Source organism: Carcharodon carcharias, chromosome 23 (assembly GCF_017639515.1).
Source record: "Carcharodon carcharias isolate sCarCar2 chromosome 23, sCarCar2.pri, whole genome shotgun sequence".
Taxonomy (NCBI): Eukaryota; Metazoa; Chordata; class Chondrichthyes; order Lamniformes; family Lamnidae; genus Carcharodon; species Carcharodon carcharias.
In genome coordinates this window covers 39,456,303-39,476,890 of record NC_054489.1, presented here as the reverse complement: position 1 = coordinate 39,476,890, position 20,588 = coordinate 39,456,303, and positions in this window count along the sequence as shown.

Here is a 20,588-nt window from a genome sequence, read left to right as displayed (position 1 = left end):
GGGGTGGAGGGTCCTAGATGGGTGTTGGTGTCGATGAGTTGTTGGAGCTTGCGTTCCTTAGCACTTGAGAGAAACAGAAAAAGTTTCTTGTTGAGGCGTCGGATGAGCCGAAGAATAAAATGAAACTGGGGGCACGCATCTTCCTTCTTGTTGGGACTGCATGTAGTCCCAGCAGTGGCCACTACTTTCTTTTGGTGCTGTTGGGGCTGCCAGAGCTGGTGGCCAATCAGATTTGCTGGCAGCTCTCACGGGCCAGACCTCCTGTCCCTGAGACCCGCAAGTCCCACACTTAGGTAATTAAAACTGTCTGCATTGTATTATCGCTGCAGGACAGCCAGATTTAAAGTTGGCCAGTTGCTGACTGACCTTTTGACTGGGGGATTGAGGGTGAGGAATATAACAATATGTTCCCCCGCTGCACCCATCCCACCCCATAAAATTCACCACCAGGAGATTTTATCAGGTTCACAGAGTAATGACAATGAATGCTAACAGTTTTGTCAACATTACAGCTGCAAAATCTGGCCCATTGTATCAAATATATATGTTTTATTTTAATTTTTAAGTACTTAATTTTATGTCATTCGGTTTTGTCTTCCTGACTTAGATTGAAATAATATTCTAATATCACCCCATCCTAACTGTTATTTACCTGATCCAAACTATTATTTGGCTTACCTATTCTATTATTCACCCTATTTGTACTATTTAATAGTATTTACTTTTCCCCAGTTTAGATTTTTGAATACTGCTTGGAAACATCATTTTTTCTTCTACTGCATTTTCTGTCACTGTTCCTGTCTGCGGCTTCTGTTAAAGTTACTGACATTGGACAGACAGTTCTCAATTGTACTGCTGCCTCAGAAGGAAATAACTTGTAGTTATGCAGCACCTTTCTCAATCTCCAAAATTGTCTTACAGTCACTGAAGTACTTTTGAAGTACAGTCAACATTGTAATGTAGGAAACACAGCAGCCAACTTGTGCACAGCAAGATTCCACAAACAGCAATGTGATAATGACTAGGGAGTCAGCCTTAATCATGTTGGTTGAGGGATAAATATTGGCACCAGGACATGAGGGAAAACTCCCCTGCTCTTCTTCAATAGTGCAATGTTGTGTCTTTTACATTCACCTGAGAAGGCACACAGGACAGTAAACTGAGGTTTACCACTTCTTCTGATAAGGTAGCAAACACTCAGTACTGCACTGGTGGGCCAGCCTGGACTATGGATATATGAATCACATGAAGTTAGATTGCAGGTACAGCAAGTGATTGGAAAGGCAAAGGGAATGTTGGCATTTATTCAAGAGAAATGGAATATAAAAGTGGGGAAATTTTGCTGCAGCTGTACAGGGCCTTGGTGAGAGCATATCTAGAGTACTGTGTATATTTTTGGTCTCCTTATTTGACAAACAGATATAATTGCTATAGAAGCAGTTCAGAGAAGGTACACATAGCTCATTCCTGGGATTAAGGCCTTAATTTATGAAGAAAGTTTGAGTAGGTTGGGCCTATACCCAATGGAGCTTAGAAGAATGAGAGGTGATCTTATGAAAACATGTAAGATCTTGAGAGGAGTTGATAGGGTGGAAACCAGGAGGATGTTTCCTCTTGTGGGGGAAACTAGAACTTGAGGACATGGTTAAGGAATAAGAGGTCTCCCTTTTAAGACAGAGATGAGGAGAAAAGTTCTCTCTCAGATTGAGCCATTAGAGTGTGGAATTCTCTTTCCCAGAAGGCAATGGAGGCTAGGTCATTACATTTATTCAAGCATGAGTTAGATAGATTTTTGTTAGGCAAGGATTATGGGGCGCAGACAGGGAAGTGGAGCTGAGATCACAAACAGATCAGCCATTGAATGGGGAAGCAGTCTCGAAGGGCCGAAAGGCCTACACCTGTTCCCATGTTCCTTTGTGCTCAAGTCAAAAGAATGACTTGAACCAACATTCTTCTGATTCAGAGGCAAGAGTGGGACCCACTGAGCCAAGGCCGACACTTTAATATACCCACCAGCTTATATTTCAACTCTTTCTTGGACTCAAACTCAAGTTCTGTCGAAGGGTCATGAGGACTCGAAACGTCAACTCTTTTCTCCGCCGATGCTGCCAGACCTGCTGAGTTTTTCCAGGTAATTCTGTTTTTGTTATGGTAATAATCGTCAGTCTGACTTCATATACCAATGGTGCTATTGCCCCAGACTGACACAGCGGTATTTCATTTTTAACCTAGAGCTTTGTACTGATATAAAAGTTTAATCAAAAATATTTGTGAATAAACAGATGAGCGAGACCATTAAAAAGTGATAATGAAGTTTTATTCTCTTTATACTCCATCTTGGTAGATCAAAGGAAGTACTTGTTAAAGAAGATTGGAATTTGTATAGAATCTCCTCCTTGCCTTACACCAGGTAGAATTAAATTGGATGCAATGCAGCCCAGATGTTACTGAACCACACTCTTAATAACATATGTTTTTTTAAAAACTAAAGCTGAGGCATTTTAATAAGGTAATGTTAGGGAATAGAGATAGTTTAAGTAAGTTATATTGGTATTTGTAGGTGTTGGGAATGAGTTATAGCTTTGGTGTTTGAGTTTGATTTGTATTTCTGTATCTGTGTGTTAAGAAAGATCAAATGAAGTTTTAGTTTCACTTTAAAAGGTGTTTGCATTTCTAATTAGGAGTTTTACAACACCTAAAGAGAAAGTAAACAAACAATGGTGGAATAATTGGACTGTTGCCTGGCAACAGGGGGCCAGAGAGGCAGGTCCCTCTCACAGACACACCACAGAAGAGAAATAGCAGCTTGTTTTGGAAGCTGTTGGAGTTCAATTGGTTTGTAGACAGCTGTGAAGCAGAAGCAGCCTAGAAAAGACAGATAACGAATCCCAAACAAATAAAAATACCCCAGAAATCCAGGAGAGTGGAAAAAGAGAAAGTCGCAAGAAGACCTTCTAGTCAAAAGAAAGACAGGAACCTGGAAAAGGTCCTGTTAATGAAGTTAAGGGTGAGGGGCAGAGAGAAAGGCTTCTAGCTTCAGATTTAAAGAGACAAAAAGTTGTAGAAAGCAGATATAACGTGAGAAAAGCTTGCAAGAGGCAAGAAGATCCAAAGAGATGGCTGAAGGTCTGTAACTCATTGCTATGGGCATATGATGCAGCGGTGTACTGTTAAAAAACAAAAACAGAATTACCTGGAAAAACTCAGCAGGTCTGGCAGCATCGGCGGAGAAGAAAAGAGTTGACGTTTCGAGTCTTCATGACCCTTCGACAGAATTTGAGTTCGAGTCCAGGAAAGAGCTGAAATATAAGCTGGTTTAAGATGTGTGTGTGGGGGGTGGAGAGATAGAGAGACAGAGAGGTGGAGGGGGGGGTGTGTGTGGTTGTAGGGACAAACAAGCAGTGATAGAAGCAGATCATCAAAAGATGTCAACGACAATAGTACAATAGAACACATAGGTGTTAAAGTTAAAGTTGGTGATATTATCTAAACGAATGTGCTAATTAAGAATGGATGGTAGGGCACTCAAGGTATAGCTCTAGTGGGGTTTTTTTTTATATACGTTGAGTGGGTAAGAGAGAGAGCGCACGGATGACAGCTTGAATGCATGTGGATGACCCAGGGAAGAAGAACATTGGAAAGAAAGTTCAAAAGCCTGGAGGTCAACCCTTGCAGAAAGCATCTGAGAGAAAGCGTCAGTTTGGGAGAAGATTCCAAGTTCTTGGGGAGTTGAAATTGGAAACCCTTGTGTGAAAGACAGAGTGCAGTGAGACTAAAACAAAAACAGAATTACCTGGAAAAACTCAGCAGGTCTGGCAGCATTGGCGGAGAAGAAAAAAGTTGACGTTTCGAGTCCTCATGACCCTTCGACAGAACTTGAGTTCGAGTCCAGGAAAGAGCTGAAATATAAGCTGGTTTAAGGTGTGTGTGTGGGGGGCGGAGAGATAGAGAGACAGAGAGGTGGGGGGGGGGTGTGGTTGTAGGGACAAACAAGCAGTGATAGAAGCAGATCATCAAAAGATGTCAACGACAATAGTACAATAGAACACATAGGTGTTTAAGTTAAAGTTGGTGATATTATCTAAACGAATGTGCTAATTAAGAATGGATGGTAGGGCACTCAAGGTATAGCTCTAGTGGGGTTTTTATTTTTCAATTTTTTTTATAATGGTAATAGGTGGGAAAAGGAAAATCTTTATAATTTATTGGAAAATAAAGGAAGGGGGAAACAGAAAGGGGGTGGGGATGGGGGAGGGAGCTCACGACCTAAAGTTGTTGAATTCAATATTCAGTCCGGAAGGCTGTAAAGTCCCTAGTCGGAAGATGAGGTGTTGTTCCTCCAGTTTGCGTTGGGCTTCACTGGAACAATGCAGCAAGCCAAGGACAGACATGTGGGCAAGAGAGCAGGGTGGAGTGTTAAAATGGCAAGCGACAGGGAGGTTTGGGTCATTCTTGCGGACAGACCGCAGGTGTTCTGCAAAGCGGTCGCCCAGTTTACGTTTGGTCTCTCCAATGTAGAGGAGACCACATTGGGAGCAACGAATGCAGTAGACTAAGTTGGGGGAAATGCAAGTGAAATGCTGCTTCACTTGAAAGGAGTGTTTGGGTCCTTGGACGGTGAGGAGAGAGGAAGTGAAGGGGCAGGTGTTGCATCTTTTGCGTGGGCATGGGGTTGTGCCATAGGAGAGGGTTGAGGAGTAGGGGGTGATTGTCCTCTGACATGTCCTCCTTCTTCCTTAACCGAGGTTTTCCACCTACGGTCGTTGACAGGGCCCTCAACCGTGTCCGGCCCATCTCCCGCGCATCCGCCCTCACGCCTTCTCCTCCCTCCCAGAAACATGATAGGGTCCCCCTTGTCCTCACTTATCACCCCACCAGCCTCCGCATTCAAAGGATCATCCTCCGCCATTTCCGCCAACTCCAGCATGATGCCACCACCAAACACATCTTCCCTTCACCCCCCTTATCGGCATTCCGTAGGGATCGCTCCCTCCGGGACACCCTGGTCCACTCCTCCATCACCCCCTACTCCTCAACCCCCTCCTATGGCACAACCCCATGCCCACGCAAAAGATGCAACACCTGCCCCTTCACTTCCTCTCTCCTCACCGTCCAAGGACCCAAACACTCCTTTCAAGTGAAGCAGCATTTCACTTGCATTTCCCCCAACTTAGTCTACTGCATTCGTTGCTCCCAATGTGGTCTCCTCTACATTGGAGAGACCAAACGTAAACTGGGCGACCGCTTTGCAGAACACCTGCGGTCTGTCCGCAAGAATGACCCAAACCTCCCTGTCGCTTGCCATTTTAACACTCCACCCTGCTCTCTTGCCCACATGTCTGTCCTTGGCTTGCTGCATTGTTCCAGTGAAGCCCAACGCAAACTGGAGGAACAACACCTCATCTTCCGACTAGGGACTTTACAACCTTCCGGACTGAATATTGAATTTAACAACTTTAGGTCGTGAGCTCCCTCCCCCATCCCCACCCGCTTTCTGTTTCCCTCTTCCTTTTTTTTCCAATAAATTATAAAGATTTTCCTTTTCCCACCTATTACCATTATAAAAAAAATTAAAAAAAAAACCCCACTAGAGCTATACCTTGAGTGCCCTACCATCCATTCTTAATTAGCACATTCGTTTAGATAATATCACCAACTTTAACTTTAACACCTATGTGTTCTATTGTACTATTGTCGTTGACATCTTTTGATGATCTGCTTCTATCACTGCTTGTTTGTCCCTACAACCACACCCCCCCCCCCCCACCTCTCTGTCTCTCTATCTCTCCGCCCCCCCCACACACACCTTAAACCAGCTTATATTTCAGCTCTTTCTTGGACTCGAACTCAAGTTCTGTCGAAGGGTCATGAGGACTCGAAACGTCAACTCTTTTCTTCTCCGCCGATGCTGCCAGACCTGCTGAGTTTTTCCAGGTAATTCTGTTTTTGTTTTGGATTTCCTGCATCCGCAGTTTTTTTGTTTTTATATATATGTGCAGTGAGACTAGTTGGCTCACAGTGTGACAAGCGTCTGGGGGGAGTTGAGGAGAGATCTATAGCATCTGGTTGAGGCGGCATCTGTTATTTGGTTTCAGAGTATGGTGTGCCATAGATTTACACACAATCTGTGTATCTACTGTGGACATTAAAGTATAAGATAGCTTTCGGAACTTGTGTTATCCTTACAAATCTGTATATATCTGTAATGGTATAGTTATGGTGAAGGAGTATTGTAATATAATTCATATTTTCTTGTTGAATAAATGTTTATTCTTTTGCTAAAAGTTCATTAGCGGACTCTGGTGATTTTGTCTGGTAGCCCCTCTCCACATATCTCATCAAACAAATAAAAGTTAGGACAAAGAGGCATACAGCCTTGAAATGTTAACTCTGTCTTTCTCTCCACACATGCTGTCAGACCTGCTGAGTTTTTCCAGCATTTTTTGTTTTTGTTTCAGATTTCCAGCATCCGCAGTATTTTGCCTTTATCTTAGGACCTGTCAAGCTGGGTTCTACCCTGGGATCAGGCTTGTTCAGTGGTAGCCTCAACTGGGATCCTAACAGTAAAACAAAAACTAGGGATGCTTGAAATCTGGAATAAAAACAGATAATTCTGGAAAAATTCAGCCGGTCTGGTAGCATCTGTGGAGAGAAAAAAAATCAAAGAGGCAGGATTTCCCTTCCGAATTTAAGTACCTGATGTTAGGACCAGTTTCAAATTCCAAACCCGCATGCCCACCTCCATTTTTAAAGTTAAAAACAAAAAAACTGCGGATGCTGGAAATCCAAAACAAAAACAGAATTACCTGGAAAAACTCAGCAGGTCTGGCAGCATCGGCGGAGAAGAAAAGAGTTGACGTTTCGAGTCCTCATGAATTCTGTCGAAGGGTCATGAGGACTCGAAACGTCAACTCTTTTCTTCTCCGCCGATGCTGCCAGACCTGCTGAGTTTTTCCAGGTAATTCTGTTTTTGTTTTGGATTTCCAGCATCCGCAGTTTTTTTGTTTTTATCTCTCAAGCAAGAGCTGGACCTGTTTCTGTCCGGGGTGGATAGCACCTCATAAAAACTGTATGACATCAATCAGGGCTAGAGTGAACTCCTGGATTAACTTTGATTGCCGGATCACGGTCAGAGAGGAATTTTCTAATTTTTATCCCCCCCCATAATTGGATGGGCATTTACCTGGTTTTTTGCCTCATCCAGGAAATCACATGACTTTCAGGTGTGTACATGTTATGATGTGCAAGGCATCGGACTTGTCTGGGACATACTGGATGGACCAGAAGGCCTTCTCCTGTCGTTGTTCATATTTATAAGTTGCATATAGCATTGCACAGTCTCAGAATTCTGTAAAATAAGAAATTTTCCTGCTCCCTGTCTTAAATCTCTTATAAGTAATCTTGTATCTATGTCCTCTCATTCAAAACTCCTCAACCAATGAAAACTGTTAGTTTCTATCAATTCTGCGCCATCCTTTCACAATCCTCTAATCGAACAAGAACAGCCCCAATTCTTCATGTTTTTCTTTTATATTTATACTCCCTGATATCAGACAGGAGCCTAGTAAAGTTGCACAAAACTGTCTCCATTGCCTCAAAATCCCTCCAGCACTAGGGAGCCCAAAGCTGCACACAGTGCTCCAACAGTAGTTTCACTGAGATTTTACATACAGTAATTAATGTCCTAGATGTCTTTGACATCGTTGGCAATCTCTTCTTTGACTCCACCTATCACTGGCCCTCTGTCCAGCTCTACCTGTCCCAGCCCCCTTAACCAGCTTATATTTCACCACATTTCTATATTTCTTTAGTTCTGATGAAGAGTCATACGGACTCGAAACGTTAACTGTATTCCTCTCCGCAGATGCTGTCAGACCTGCTGAGTTTTTCCAGCTATTTTTGTTTTTGTTTTGTTCCAGCATCCCCAGTATTTTGCTTGTTCTTTAAAAGTGCAACTTTAAGTGAAACAATGTTAAGCGGATAAGATTTTCCCGTAAGAATTAATGCATAAACTTGTATAATTAGGTTCCACAGCGAGTTTGTCCCCTGTTCCCCAGTGAGTTCGTCCCATGATCCCCAGTGAGTTTCACACCTGAAGACCAGCGAGTTTCTCCCCGATCCCCAGTGAGTCTCTTCCCCTGAAGCCCAGCGAGTCTCTCATCGATCCCCAGTGAGTCTCTCCCTGATCCCCAACAAGTTTCTCCCCAGTCTTTGTTACCTGGATGTGGAAACAGCAAATCAATAGTAATTTTGGCCATTTGGAGCGAGGCAGTGAGCAAGCCAGCGAGTGATGCAGCGAGTGGGGCAGCAAGCAGGGCAGAATCAGGGTGGGATTGAGGCAGTGAGCAGGGCGGGAACAGGGCTGATATTGGAATCAAAGTTGCAAACAAACCTCCTGACAGCATTGTTCCATTACTCTACCAATGGCCATGATGATGCATAATGTGTGCAATAATGGCGAAAAATAAAAAACTTGCAGCATAAACTGGAGAAACACCTCCTGTGGCAATCTGACACAGAACTCCAGAAACCTCTGCTTTTCCATTTCAAAAGGCCTACCTTTCAATCAAAGTACAATTATAGTTTTTATATTTTTATATTCCCTTATATTTACTGACATTGAATCTTCCACTTTTTTGCCCATTCTGCCATCTTCTCAATATCCTCTTGCCTCCCATTGAAGTATCATCGGCAAATTTATACGCCATTGCCTCTAGTCTTACATTTCAACTATAAATGTAAACAGCGAACAGAAGTGGCCACAGAACTCTTTGGGGGACCAGTGTTCTCTTCCAACCACACTGAGAAACTTTCCTCAATCACATTGTTCTATTTCATCCCTTTCTAGTGAGCTTTTAATGTAATTTGCTGCCTTTCCTCTAATTCCATACCTCCTAATTTTCTCCAGTGGTCTCTTGTGTGATACCCTGCCAAAGGCTTTCTGATAGTCCATGTAAACCACAGCCATGTATTTCCCTCATCTACCAAAAGTGTCACCTCCTCAAAGAACTCTATCAGGTTTGTCAAGCATAACATTCATTTCCCAAAACCTGGTTGATTGCTTCCAAATATTTGCTCTCCCTCTGAATATTTAGCATTGTGTCATCCTTAATTTAAAGTATCCAAAATGTTCCAAAGCTGAGAGAGTTCAATGGTTTGTAACCTCCCTGACATGCCTTTATAAAACATCTTGTGCAGCACATATGGATCTGAAAGTGTAGTTGCACATCACACGCTGCTCCAGTACTGAACTAATGAACTAGCAGTTGAACGTTCAGTTTCTATTTAATTTATTTTATTCATGGGATGTGGGCAACTCTGGCTAGGCCAGCATTTTTTATCCATTCAAATTGCCCTTAGTAGGGTGGTGGTGAGCCACCTTCTTGAACCACTGCAATCCATGTGATGTATATACACCCACAGTACTGTTAGGAAGGGAGTTCCAGGATTTTAGCACAGCAACAGTGAAAGAATGTCAAAATAGTTCCAAGTCAGGGTGCTGTGTGGCTTGGAGGGTAACTTGCAGGTGGTGGTGTTCCCATGCATCTGCTGCCTTGTACTTCCAGGTGGTAGAGGTCACAGGTTTGGAAAGTGCTGTTGAAGGCGGCTTGGTGGTAGTGCATCTTATATATGGTACACACTGCTGCTACTGTGCTTTGCTGGTGGAGGGAGTGAATGTTTAAGGTGGTGGATGGGGTGCCAATCAAGTGGGGCTGCTTTGTCCTGGATGGTGTCAAGCTTCTTAAGTGTTGTTGGAACTGCATTCAACCAGGCAAGTATTTCATCACGCTCCTGACTTATGCCTTGTAGATGGTGGACAGGCTTTGAGGAGTCAGGAAGTGAGTTACTCGCTGCAGAATTCCCAATCTCTGACCTGCTCTTTACAGAATCACAGAATTATTACCAATTCCCTTTTGAATGTTTCCATCACCTACTTCTCAATCACATCACACTCTCTGCACTCTCAGGCAGTGCATTGAAGACCTTAACCATTTGCTGCATGAAAAAGTTGTTTTTTATATCGCTTTTGCTTCTCTTGTCAATTACTTGGAATCTGTGCTCCCTTGTTCTCCATCCTTTCATGAGTGGGAACAGTTTCTTTCTATCTTGTAGCCACAGTATTTCTATGGCTGGTTCAATTCAGTTTCTGGTCAATGATAATGCTGACGATGTTGATAATGGAGGATTCAGTGATGGTAATGCTGTTAGATTCTCTCTTGTTGAAGATGGTCATGCCTGGCACTTGTATGCTGCGACTTTTACATACCATTTATCAGTCCAAGCCTGAATACTATCCAGGTTTTGTTGCATTTAGACACAGGCTGCCTCAATTCCTGTCATAGATTATTGTAAAATTGAATTCAGTAAATCTAACAATTTGTGAGCTAACACCAGAATACAATCTGATATCACTACTTGGTCCATCTTACAGATGACTCCAGTTCTACATGAGACGGTTGATGCTTAATGCCTTAAAATGTATCTTCCTCACTACTGAATTAGGAATATGTCTTTGCCAAAACTGTCCACATCCCTACATCCTGAGAATAAATAAGAAAATGTTACAATCCATATATGGGAGAATTGTTCAATTACCTTATTCTCCTGAGACTGGGCCTTCAAAGCATTTAAAAGATAGGAGCTACAAAACTGGGCTCTATAGTGGCGTTGGTTCCAGTGCTATGGGAACCCCAAAGGGATAAGCATAGTGGAGTATCTGCTTCTGGTGCTGCCTGTGTGATTGCCATGTTTGGAAGGGTGATAACGTGGGCATGGCGTGCATGCACTGTAAGGGACAGAGTGGGCAGATTGTGCCGTCAGTCAGTGATCGGGCTGTTTGGGTGTCCGACCTGCCATTTTAGACCTTGTTGGGCCTGTGAATGTTCTCTCTTAAACACATACAGCTGAACATGTATTCAGCTGCACTAGGGACTACCACTCAGCACTATTTAAAGCTTGAGACTTCTAGGTGAGGGGCTTTTGAGTTTCTTGTGCTGTTGCAGAGTAAGTGGAAGTATAGTATACTGTGTGGTTGAAGGAACTGACACATGTTGTTTGAGTCCTTTGCAAGAATTTGAGAGGATTTTGATGGTCTCTGAGCAGAAAGTTTGTTCTTCCTCATGGGGACTGTAGTTGCAGTTCCCCTTGGGCTGTAGCACGACAGTGAGATGGAGTAGAGGCAGCAAAGACAAGAAGTTGTGTGCAGCAGGAGAAGGACAAGGGTTCAAAACCCACCACAGCAGCTGGTGGAATTTAAACTCAATTAATAAATCTGGGATATTAAGTTAGTTGGTGATCATGAAACTATTAAAGATTGTTGTAAAAACTCATCTGGGTTACTAATATCCTTTAAGGGAGGAAATCCTTACCTGGTCTGCCTACATGTAACTCCAGAACCATAGTAATGTGGTTGACTCTTGACTGCCCTCTGAAATGGCCTAGCAAGACACTCAGTTGAAGGGCAAACAGGGATGGGCAACATATGTTGGCCTTGCCAGCGATGCCCATATTCCATAAAAGAATAAATGAAAGAAAAAGGTTAAACCCAGCTATGGAGTTCAGAGAGCATGTCTTCTAGCCCCACCTTAGCCAGGAGCAGTGTCTGAAGTGGCAATATTTCATCAGAGAGGTGGTCAACTGAACTGTGCCACCATCTCCAACTATAGAGCAGGGCAAGGATGGTGCTATGAAGATTACTGTCACCCTCAATGCCTACATCTCAGGTTCCTTCCAGGCTGGAACTGGTGACATCGCCAACATCTCTCATTTCACCGTGCATCACTGTATCATGGAAGTCGCAGAATTCCTGTACAAAAGGAGAGGGACTTCATTGTCTTCTAAGCAGAGTGCACCAGCAGCACAAGCTTTTCCAGGGTAGAGAGATTCTCAATGGAGCCATTGACTGCAACCATGTGGCTCTGTGGATGCCATATCTCATTGAGGAGATGTACTGGAACCGCAAAATGTTCTACTCCCTTACTGCACAATTGGTATTCGACCATGCAAACGGCATTATGTTGGTGAATACCCGCTAAGCTGGCAGCAGCCACAATACTCTTATCCTGCACCAGTCAATGGTTCCCAGCATCTTTGAGCCACCAAATTGAACCAGAGGACATAGACTGTCCACTCTACATGTGGCTCATGACTCCCTTCTGTGACCCACCCACATGTGGACAGCAGTTGCACAAGAAGCATTCTGTGACTAGGAACATCTGCATTCTCAAACAATGATTCTGTTACCTGGATCACTTGGTGTGAGTCCTCCGTTACTCGCTGGAGTGCGTCTCTAAATCTAAGGTGGTCTGCTGCGCACTGTACTTCCTGGTAATCATGAAGGTGCACTCCCAGATGGGCTGTCAGACCCTAGTTCCCTGAAAACATCCTCACATCACTGTTGCTCCAAAGTTCCCCATCTTTCCATTCCTCTGATACAGACCATCACAGCGTCCTCTTGGTCAAAATCCTGAAATAAAAGCCACCATGAAAATAATCATTCCATAACAACTTCATCCAACATCATTTCCAATAACGAGTACAAAACTGAACCATTCACAATTGTGCTTTCTCTTAGTCTCTGTCTTGTGGGTGTTATTACTTAGCCTAATGTTCCTATGCAGAGCTACCTCAATGGCTGCAGCATGACTGGTGGAAGCCGTTCAGTGGTGGAGACATGGCAGGGCCCCTCAAGCAACAATGGGGCTTGAGGGCCCGACCTTGGCCTGCACCATCTTGGCATGGGTGGCAGCAGTCCGAACTGGGTGGGTAACAGGCAAACAGTAAGGCACTGGTGCAATGACAGCAGTGGGACCGTGAATGCTGGCATCCTGAGAGAGGGCAACAGGATCATGTACCATGAAACCACTACCACTGCCTCTGTGCCGGTGCCTCAGCAATCCTAGTAAGCTGCTGGTGGACAGATTGCTGGTGTGCTGTGAACCCCTGCAAGTTCCTTTGAGCACTGGTATCCAGAGATATGGTGGCAGCAGTCTGAACCTGCATGTCACCAAGCAACAAACTAAGATTTCATGAACTCAGTGTGGGCTTCTGCTGCAATACCCAGACATTGTATTCTGCCTGTGCTGTAGCGAAAGCTGAGACATTAGCCACCGGACACTGCATCACAGGTGGATCTGCAGGTGCCATTATGGAGTTGGCCACTATTTCCAAGCTGGAAATGATGGACCCCAAGCTCTGAGTGACGCCCTGTGAAAGCCAGACTTCTCCATCCTCCTTGACACTGACCACAGGCTTTCTGACAGGCCTGCCAATGGACCAAGCATTTCAATGTTTCTGCCATCAGCCTTTTCCTGTACACGGCTCCATCAAAGTCCTCATCTGAGTCCTCTGCAGCAGAACTTGTCTGTGAATTCACTCTCCAGGGAGCTGGCACAAGTACTATCCTATCCCTCTGACATTGCTGCAGCTCACTTATGCCCAGTGTCTCACCACGTGCTGATCCTACCTGTGTATTTGCCCTCTAAATTATGTTGAGTGCCAGTACCTGAGGTGGTAGCTCCGAGTGATTGTGCATCACAATCTTGGTGCCTGCAAATGGGCCATGTACTATTTGTAGGCCAGAAATTCTGACTGGGAAAGCCTTGTGAACTATACTGTTCTAGGCCTAAGAAAAGTACATCCTCTCCCAAATATGGTATTGCCTACCTCTTCTCTTGTGGGAATCAAAAATGTTTATTGATACCTGGCATTAAAAGCAAAATACAGAAGTGACACGAGGTCAATGTGTCCTGATTGAAGGGACAGTTTCTCTTCAATGGTATACATATTGGGCCGTATCTTCCCAAAAAGTGCTGGCCCACAGGAATTAGAATAAATAAATAACTACTTAGCTGGTCTTGAAAATTACTTTGACACTTCCAGTTGCCGGAGCTGCTTGGGGCCTGTATCGAAAGACTCCCCGCAGGCCCCAGTGAAGTGCAGCTCCAGCAGATTCAAGGGGGCCATGCCTTGGGAGTCGGGCAAGGCGGGGGGAGTCCCGGTGGGTGGGATGGCGTCGGGAGTTTGGGAGGGAGTCCCATGAGGTCAGTCTGGGTCTTCCCAATGGTTACTCAGAAGTTAGAAGACATTTTAACTCTTGTAACTTTTTCTGAGTAACTATTGGTATAATCCAGGCGGAACCATCCAAAGTTTGCGATTTAAATCCATAAAACCATAATTACTACATTCCTTCCCCCTTTAATTCGACTATACATGTTATATTTACAAATACATATTTTTCAAGACAACATAATATTTACACTGGGTGAGGAATTTACAAGTTCAGTCTGTCAGGTGGTTTCCTGGTACGTGTGGAACGTCGCAGCTCCACAACTTCAGATTCTTTGTCAGGAGCCTCCTTTTCCGGAGTTGCCTGAACATCAGGTGCTTCAGTGGGCACCTGCAGTTCTGTATCCTCAACTCTTACAGGAACATCAGCCATGTCTATCCTGGATTGAGTATTCTCAACAGGAAAGGCAGACCTGGTCATGATCACTGGCGGAACCAAATCTTAGTGATTTGTCTCTCTCTTCCTTAAATGGTCCACATGTTTATGGATGATCTAGCTTTCCACCTCCAAGAGGTAAGACAGAGCTCCAGCCACCGCACTTTGTGTTTCCCTGAAGTTCTTCACGTATACCGGCTATCCCATGGTAAATTTCCTCTCGTGACTATTCCAGTCATGTCTAGTTTTCTGGCTTCCCTGACTCCTTTCCACCTTCCCCTCTAAATTTGGCATTATTAAGATCAATCTCACCCTGTGACAGTGTTTCAACAATAACTCCACAGGTGTGACACCTGTTGTTGTATGAGGGGTAGTCCTGTAATCAAAAAGTGTGATAGCTTGGTTGCCAAGGAGTGTCCAGTTAGCTTATTCATGCCTGTCTTGAACGTTTGAACCACTCTTTTGGCCAGTCTGTTTGAGGAGGGGTGATACAGTGCAGCTTTCACATGAGTGATAGCATTGAGGCTGATAAACCGTTAAAACTCAGCACTTGTAAATGCCATGCCATTATCGGAAATGACGACTTCTGGTAGCCCATGAATGTCAAAACTCTGACGTAATTTCTCAATTGTACCGGTCGACGTTGGTGACTTCACCGTCCGTTTTTAACAGGCATCGACAAAGAGCAGAAACATTGTTCCCAGGAAAGGTCCAACGTAGTCACTATGTAACTGCACCCAGGGTCTACCTGGCCACTCCCATGGGTGTAACAGGGCTGTCACTGACAACGTTTGCAGCTGCTGACATTGCACACAGTCCTTTACTAAATTCTCTATTTCGCCATCCATCCCAGGTCACTATAGATAGCTGCATGCTATGGTCTTCATTCGGGAAATTCCTGGATGGGCACTGTGTAGTTCAGTAAAAGTGGCTCCCTTCCCTTTGGAGGAACTGTCACTCATGCTCCCCACAATAAGATGCCATCCTGGCTGGTTATTTCAAGTCTTCTGTTGAAGTACGGGTTCAGTTCATAAGAAATGGGCTCCTGACACCAACCATGCAGCACTTCTTCTCATACCTGAGATATGACTGGGTCCTGACTTGTCCAGTCTCTGATCTGTTAAGCACATACCAGTGAGGAATCTAAGAAATTTAACAGTAAAACAAATTCCTGTGGAACTGGGACGTGCTCATCATTTTCTTGTAAAGGCAAATGACTAAGGGCATCTGCATTTGTAAATTCATTGCCAGCCCTATGTACAAAAGTGTTTGTGCATGCTGCCAGAATTAAAGCCCTATTAGTATTTCTGTATCTTCTTTCTAGCGCAGGCTTTAATCTTGGCCTTCTTTCTGACTTCACTGTTGGACAGAATTCTCTCAGACGCAAGCTCAACTTGTCTGAACTCAGTGGCTGAACCTCCCAAAATTTCATTATCTGTGTGCTTCTTGGAAAATTCTGTGACTTTTGCTTCCAAAGCCTCTTTGGCTTCATTTAGCTGATTCTTCAGCTCTTTGGTCTCTTTCTAATATTTGTTTGCTGCCTCCTGGAAAATTGAACATTCTTGTGTCTGCTCTGCCAACTCATTCTTCAGTTTGTTCAGAGAGGTGCTGAATTCTTTCTGTTTCTCTTCATACTTTTCCAGAGGTAGAAGCTTTGGCCTGAGGGAACCTTGTAGTGTGTGAAGGTCTTTCAACAGGTTTTTGTCCCCTGTGAAGGTTTCCCACCTCGTCTCGAACTCTGCCATAAGCAAGGTCTCTTTGAGTTCCTTCTGCTGTTCTTCCAGGTTTTGACTTAAGACAGCCAGCATTTCTTCCGGCTGTTAAGTCCTTACACACTCCTTTTCAAAACAGGAACACTTCCAGCTTCCTTTTGGAATCTCAGTGGCCACTCAAGGTTGATTTCCCTTAGCCAATTTCACCCTCGAAGGCTCGGTCCTCTGCCTCGCAATACCAATACTGGTAGCTTTGCCGATTGGCTTCCATAATGGACAGTGACTCTGCTTATGCCTTTTACCTGAATGTCTTGACCCGTATTATGTTTTTAGCTTGGCAGCTGTATCTTCTAAACTTAATTGATGTTCACCATTATTCAAATATCTGAAGGTATGTTCCCCAATTACTGTGGTGGAAGCTCCTGTGTCCATTTCCATTCTAACAGGTTTGCCATTTATTTTCACTGTGACAAATATTGATTCTGCCTTTCCAACTTTCAGATTAAACAACGAGTAACTATTTGAATTTGTTTCAGACTCTTCTACATTGTAGATTTCATTGGTCTCCTCTTGTTTACAAGCCTGCTTGAATCTTCTTGTGCACTGCCTCATCATATGTCCATTTCTATGACAATAGTAGCATTCCATTTTTTAAACTGCCAATCGCTAAAATACTGATTGTTTCCACCTCTGTTAAAATTATTTTTCAATTTCGCTGCTAAGTTATGTTTCTTTATTCTTCAGATAGCGGGGGCTGTTTCCTGCTTCTTGGCAGAGTCTTGCTTTTACTGGCCTCTTTCGGCTGAGGTTTCCCAACCGATGTGGAGGGCGGCATCATTTTGTACACCCTGTATTACTTTTGAACCTCTTACTTTGCTTTCCATGGCCAGCACTATCTCTAACGCCTTCTTGAAATCCAAATTTACTTCGAACAATAATCTTTTCTGAATAGTGTCCTCTTTCACACCGCATGCTAAACGATCCACAAGCATGTCACTTAGAGATGTAAAAAACTTACAATGTTCTATTAACTGCTTCAAATTTGCCACGTAGTATGCAATTGTCTTACTTGGAGCTCTATTTTGTGAATTAAACCTGAACCTCTGCATCGTAACTGAGGGCTTTGGTTGAAAGTGATCCTTCACGAGGTCCACCAATTCATCGAAATTCTTCCAAACTGGGACACTGGGTGCCATCAAACTTCAAATCAAATTGTAGGTTTTGCTCCCACAAGTACTCAAGAGGATCGCTCACCTCTTCTCTTCCCCCGTAATCTCATTCGCTTGAAAAAAGAACGTTAGGCATTCTATGTATTGAGACCAATCATCTGTGGCAGGTTCAAAAGGATCAATTCTTGCAAATTGTGGCATTTTGAGAGGGGTTAATTTCTCCAATTCTACTGCTAATTACAATCACTGCGCGAGGTACAGTGCCAATTTCTTTTTAACTTGATTTCTTCTGTTGAATCCTGTTTTATCCTCATCGCCACTTTGTTGTAGGGTGGCTGAGTTGTACTATTAATGTTAGAGTTGATCTGCAGACACTTCTTGAGGTGGAAACATTAAGTTTATTTATAATATATTCAGCAGCAACTACACGTGGGCTTTCAACTCCAACTCTATTTCTACATCTGCATGCTTTTATCCATCTCTACATTGACTGCTGAGGTAGCCTGTGCTACCCACCTCTTAGTTATTACAGATCATGTGATCTTGCCTAACAAATATTATTCTTAAAGGTACATTACCACACAAAATAAAACCATAATTACTACACTTGCTCTTCTTCAAAACTGTTCCATAGGATCTTTTATGTCTACCTGAGAGGGCTTTGGTTTAATGCCTCATCCAAAAGATGGCATTTCCAACAGTTCCTCAGTACCACTTTGGAGTGTTAAAAAAAATAAGAAGAAACAGTTTGTATTCATGTAGCGCTTTTCAAGAGCACCAAACATCTCAAAGTGCTTTACAACTAATTAACTACTTTTTGAGGTACTAATGTAGGAAACATGGCAGCCAATATGTGCACTGCAAACTCCCACAAATAGCAATGTGGTGATAACCAGATAATCTATATTTTGTGATGTTGGTTTAGGGATAAATATTGGCCTGGACACTATGGATAACTTCCCTGCTCTTCTTCAAAACAATGCCAATGGGTCTTTTATATCCAACTGAGCAGGCAGTTGGGGCCTTGTTTTAACATCTGATCTGAGAGGAGGCACTTACAACAGTGCAGTACTGCCTTGATTTTTGTACTCAGGCCCTGGAATGGGACTTAAACCCAGAACCTTGTGACTCGGAGGTGAGAAAGCTGCCAAATGAGCCATCACTGACACTTAGCTAACCTTAATTATGCACAAATGCTCTGAAGTGGGACTTGAAACCATCGCTTTCTGACTCAGAGCTGAAGGTGCTGCCAACTGAGCTGCAGTTAACATATTTCCAATAAACATAAGCTGTCCTTTCCCTTTTAAGTGTTGATCAATTTACTGTGCATCTCTAGCATTAATAATTTTTAGTTCTGAATTCCAGTGTTTGTAGATTTCTTTGTGCTTCATTACCTTTAAGAAATTACTAACCAACTGCACAGAAGAATGAGGAAGTGTTCATTTTGGAGAAAAGCATTAAAAAAATATTGTTTTTCCAACACCCCCCACCTGCACCCACTCTACATTTTTGAAGCAAAGGTCATTTGAGGAATTTACAGTTTGCGCACCATTGACCTCTCTTCACTCGTATTTTTCAACTGTGATCGGCAGGAGCCCATGGGTCAATGGCCAATGATGCCATTACACAAATGTTGCCATCCTGAAAGTGACCTGAGGACCCTCAAGTATCTTTCTGATGGATGGGGTGATACTTACGTTTTTGTTTGCTCTTCAGGGTCAGTCTTCTTTAGAACCCAAGATAAAAGCAAAATACTGCGGATGCTGGAAATCTGAAACAAAAATTGCTAGAAAAACTCAGCAGGTCTGACAGCATCTGTGGAGAGGAAGACAGAGTTAACGTTTTGAGTCCATATGATTCTTCATCAAAACTCTTCTCTCTTCCTCTCCACTGTTGCTGTCAGACCTGCTGAGTTTTTCCAGCAATTTTTGTTTTTGTTTCTTTAGAATCCGGTTGCATATTTCAAAATGATTTCTTTGCTAACAGCTACTCAGGCGGTGTTTCAGCCTAGAACAGCTCCATTTATTTTAATGGGCCAGTACTTTGGACTGGTCAAAGCACCAGTTCTGAAGCTTCCCATTGGCTGAGTGTGTGGCAATGTAGAATTCACATAGTGCCTCGAACAAAGGAAGATGGTTGTGGTTGTTGGAGGTCAATCCAGGACTTCACTGCAGGAATTCCTCAGGGTAGTGCCCTAGGCCCAACCATCTTCAACTGTTTCATCAATGACCTTCCTTTCATCATAAGGTCAGACTCCTCAGATACTGAAGCAGTCTGTGGCCATATGCAGCAAGATCTAGACAACATTCACACTTGGGCTGATAACTGGCAAGTTACATTCGCACCACACAAGTGCCAGGCAATGACCATCTCCAACAAGAGAGAATCCAACCAACTCATCTTGACCTTCAATGACATTACCATTGCTGAATCCCCCACTATTGACCAAAAACTGAACTGGACTAGCCAGATAAATACTGTGACTACAAGAGCGGGTCAGAGGCTGGGAATTCTGCAGTGAGTAACTCACCTCCTAACTCCCCAAAGCCTGTCCACCATCAACAAGGCACAAGTCAAGATTGTGATGGAATACTCTTCCTTTGCCTGGATGAGCACAGCTCCAAAAACACTCAAGAAGCTGGACACCATCCAGAAAAATGCAGCCCGCTTGATTGGCACCACATCCACAAACATTCACTCCCTTCACCACCAACGCAGAAATGTATACAATCTTCTAAATGCAGTGCAGCAACTCTCTAAGGCTCCTGCAACAGCACCTTCCAAACCCATGGTCTCTACCACCAAGAAGAACAAGGGCAGCAGACACATGTTAACACCACCACCTGGAAGTTCCCCTCCAAGTCACTCACCATCCTGACTTGGGAATATATCACCATTCCTTCACTGTCACTGGGTCAAAATCCTGGAACTACCCCCCCCCCCCCCCAAACAGCACTGTGGGTGTACCTGCACCACATGGACTGCATAGGTTGAAGAAGGGCAGCTCACCACCCTATTCTCAAGGGCAATTAGGGATGGGCAATAAATGCAGATCTAGCCATCCCATGAAATAATAATTTCACATGATACTTCTGGATGAGAAAGGCCATTGATCTCTCTTTGTCTGAAGAAGGGCTTCTGGATATCAGCCCTTAAACTTGTACACAAAACCTCATTTGACACTGCTGCACAGTAATATAGTGGGCAAACCCTCCAATCTATGATATAAACATTATTAATCGAGTGCATCTTTATTATCTTGGA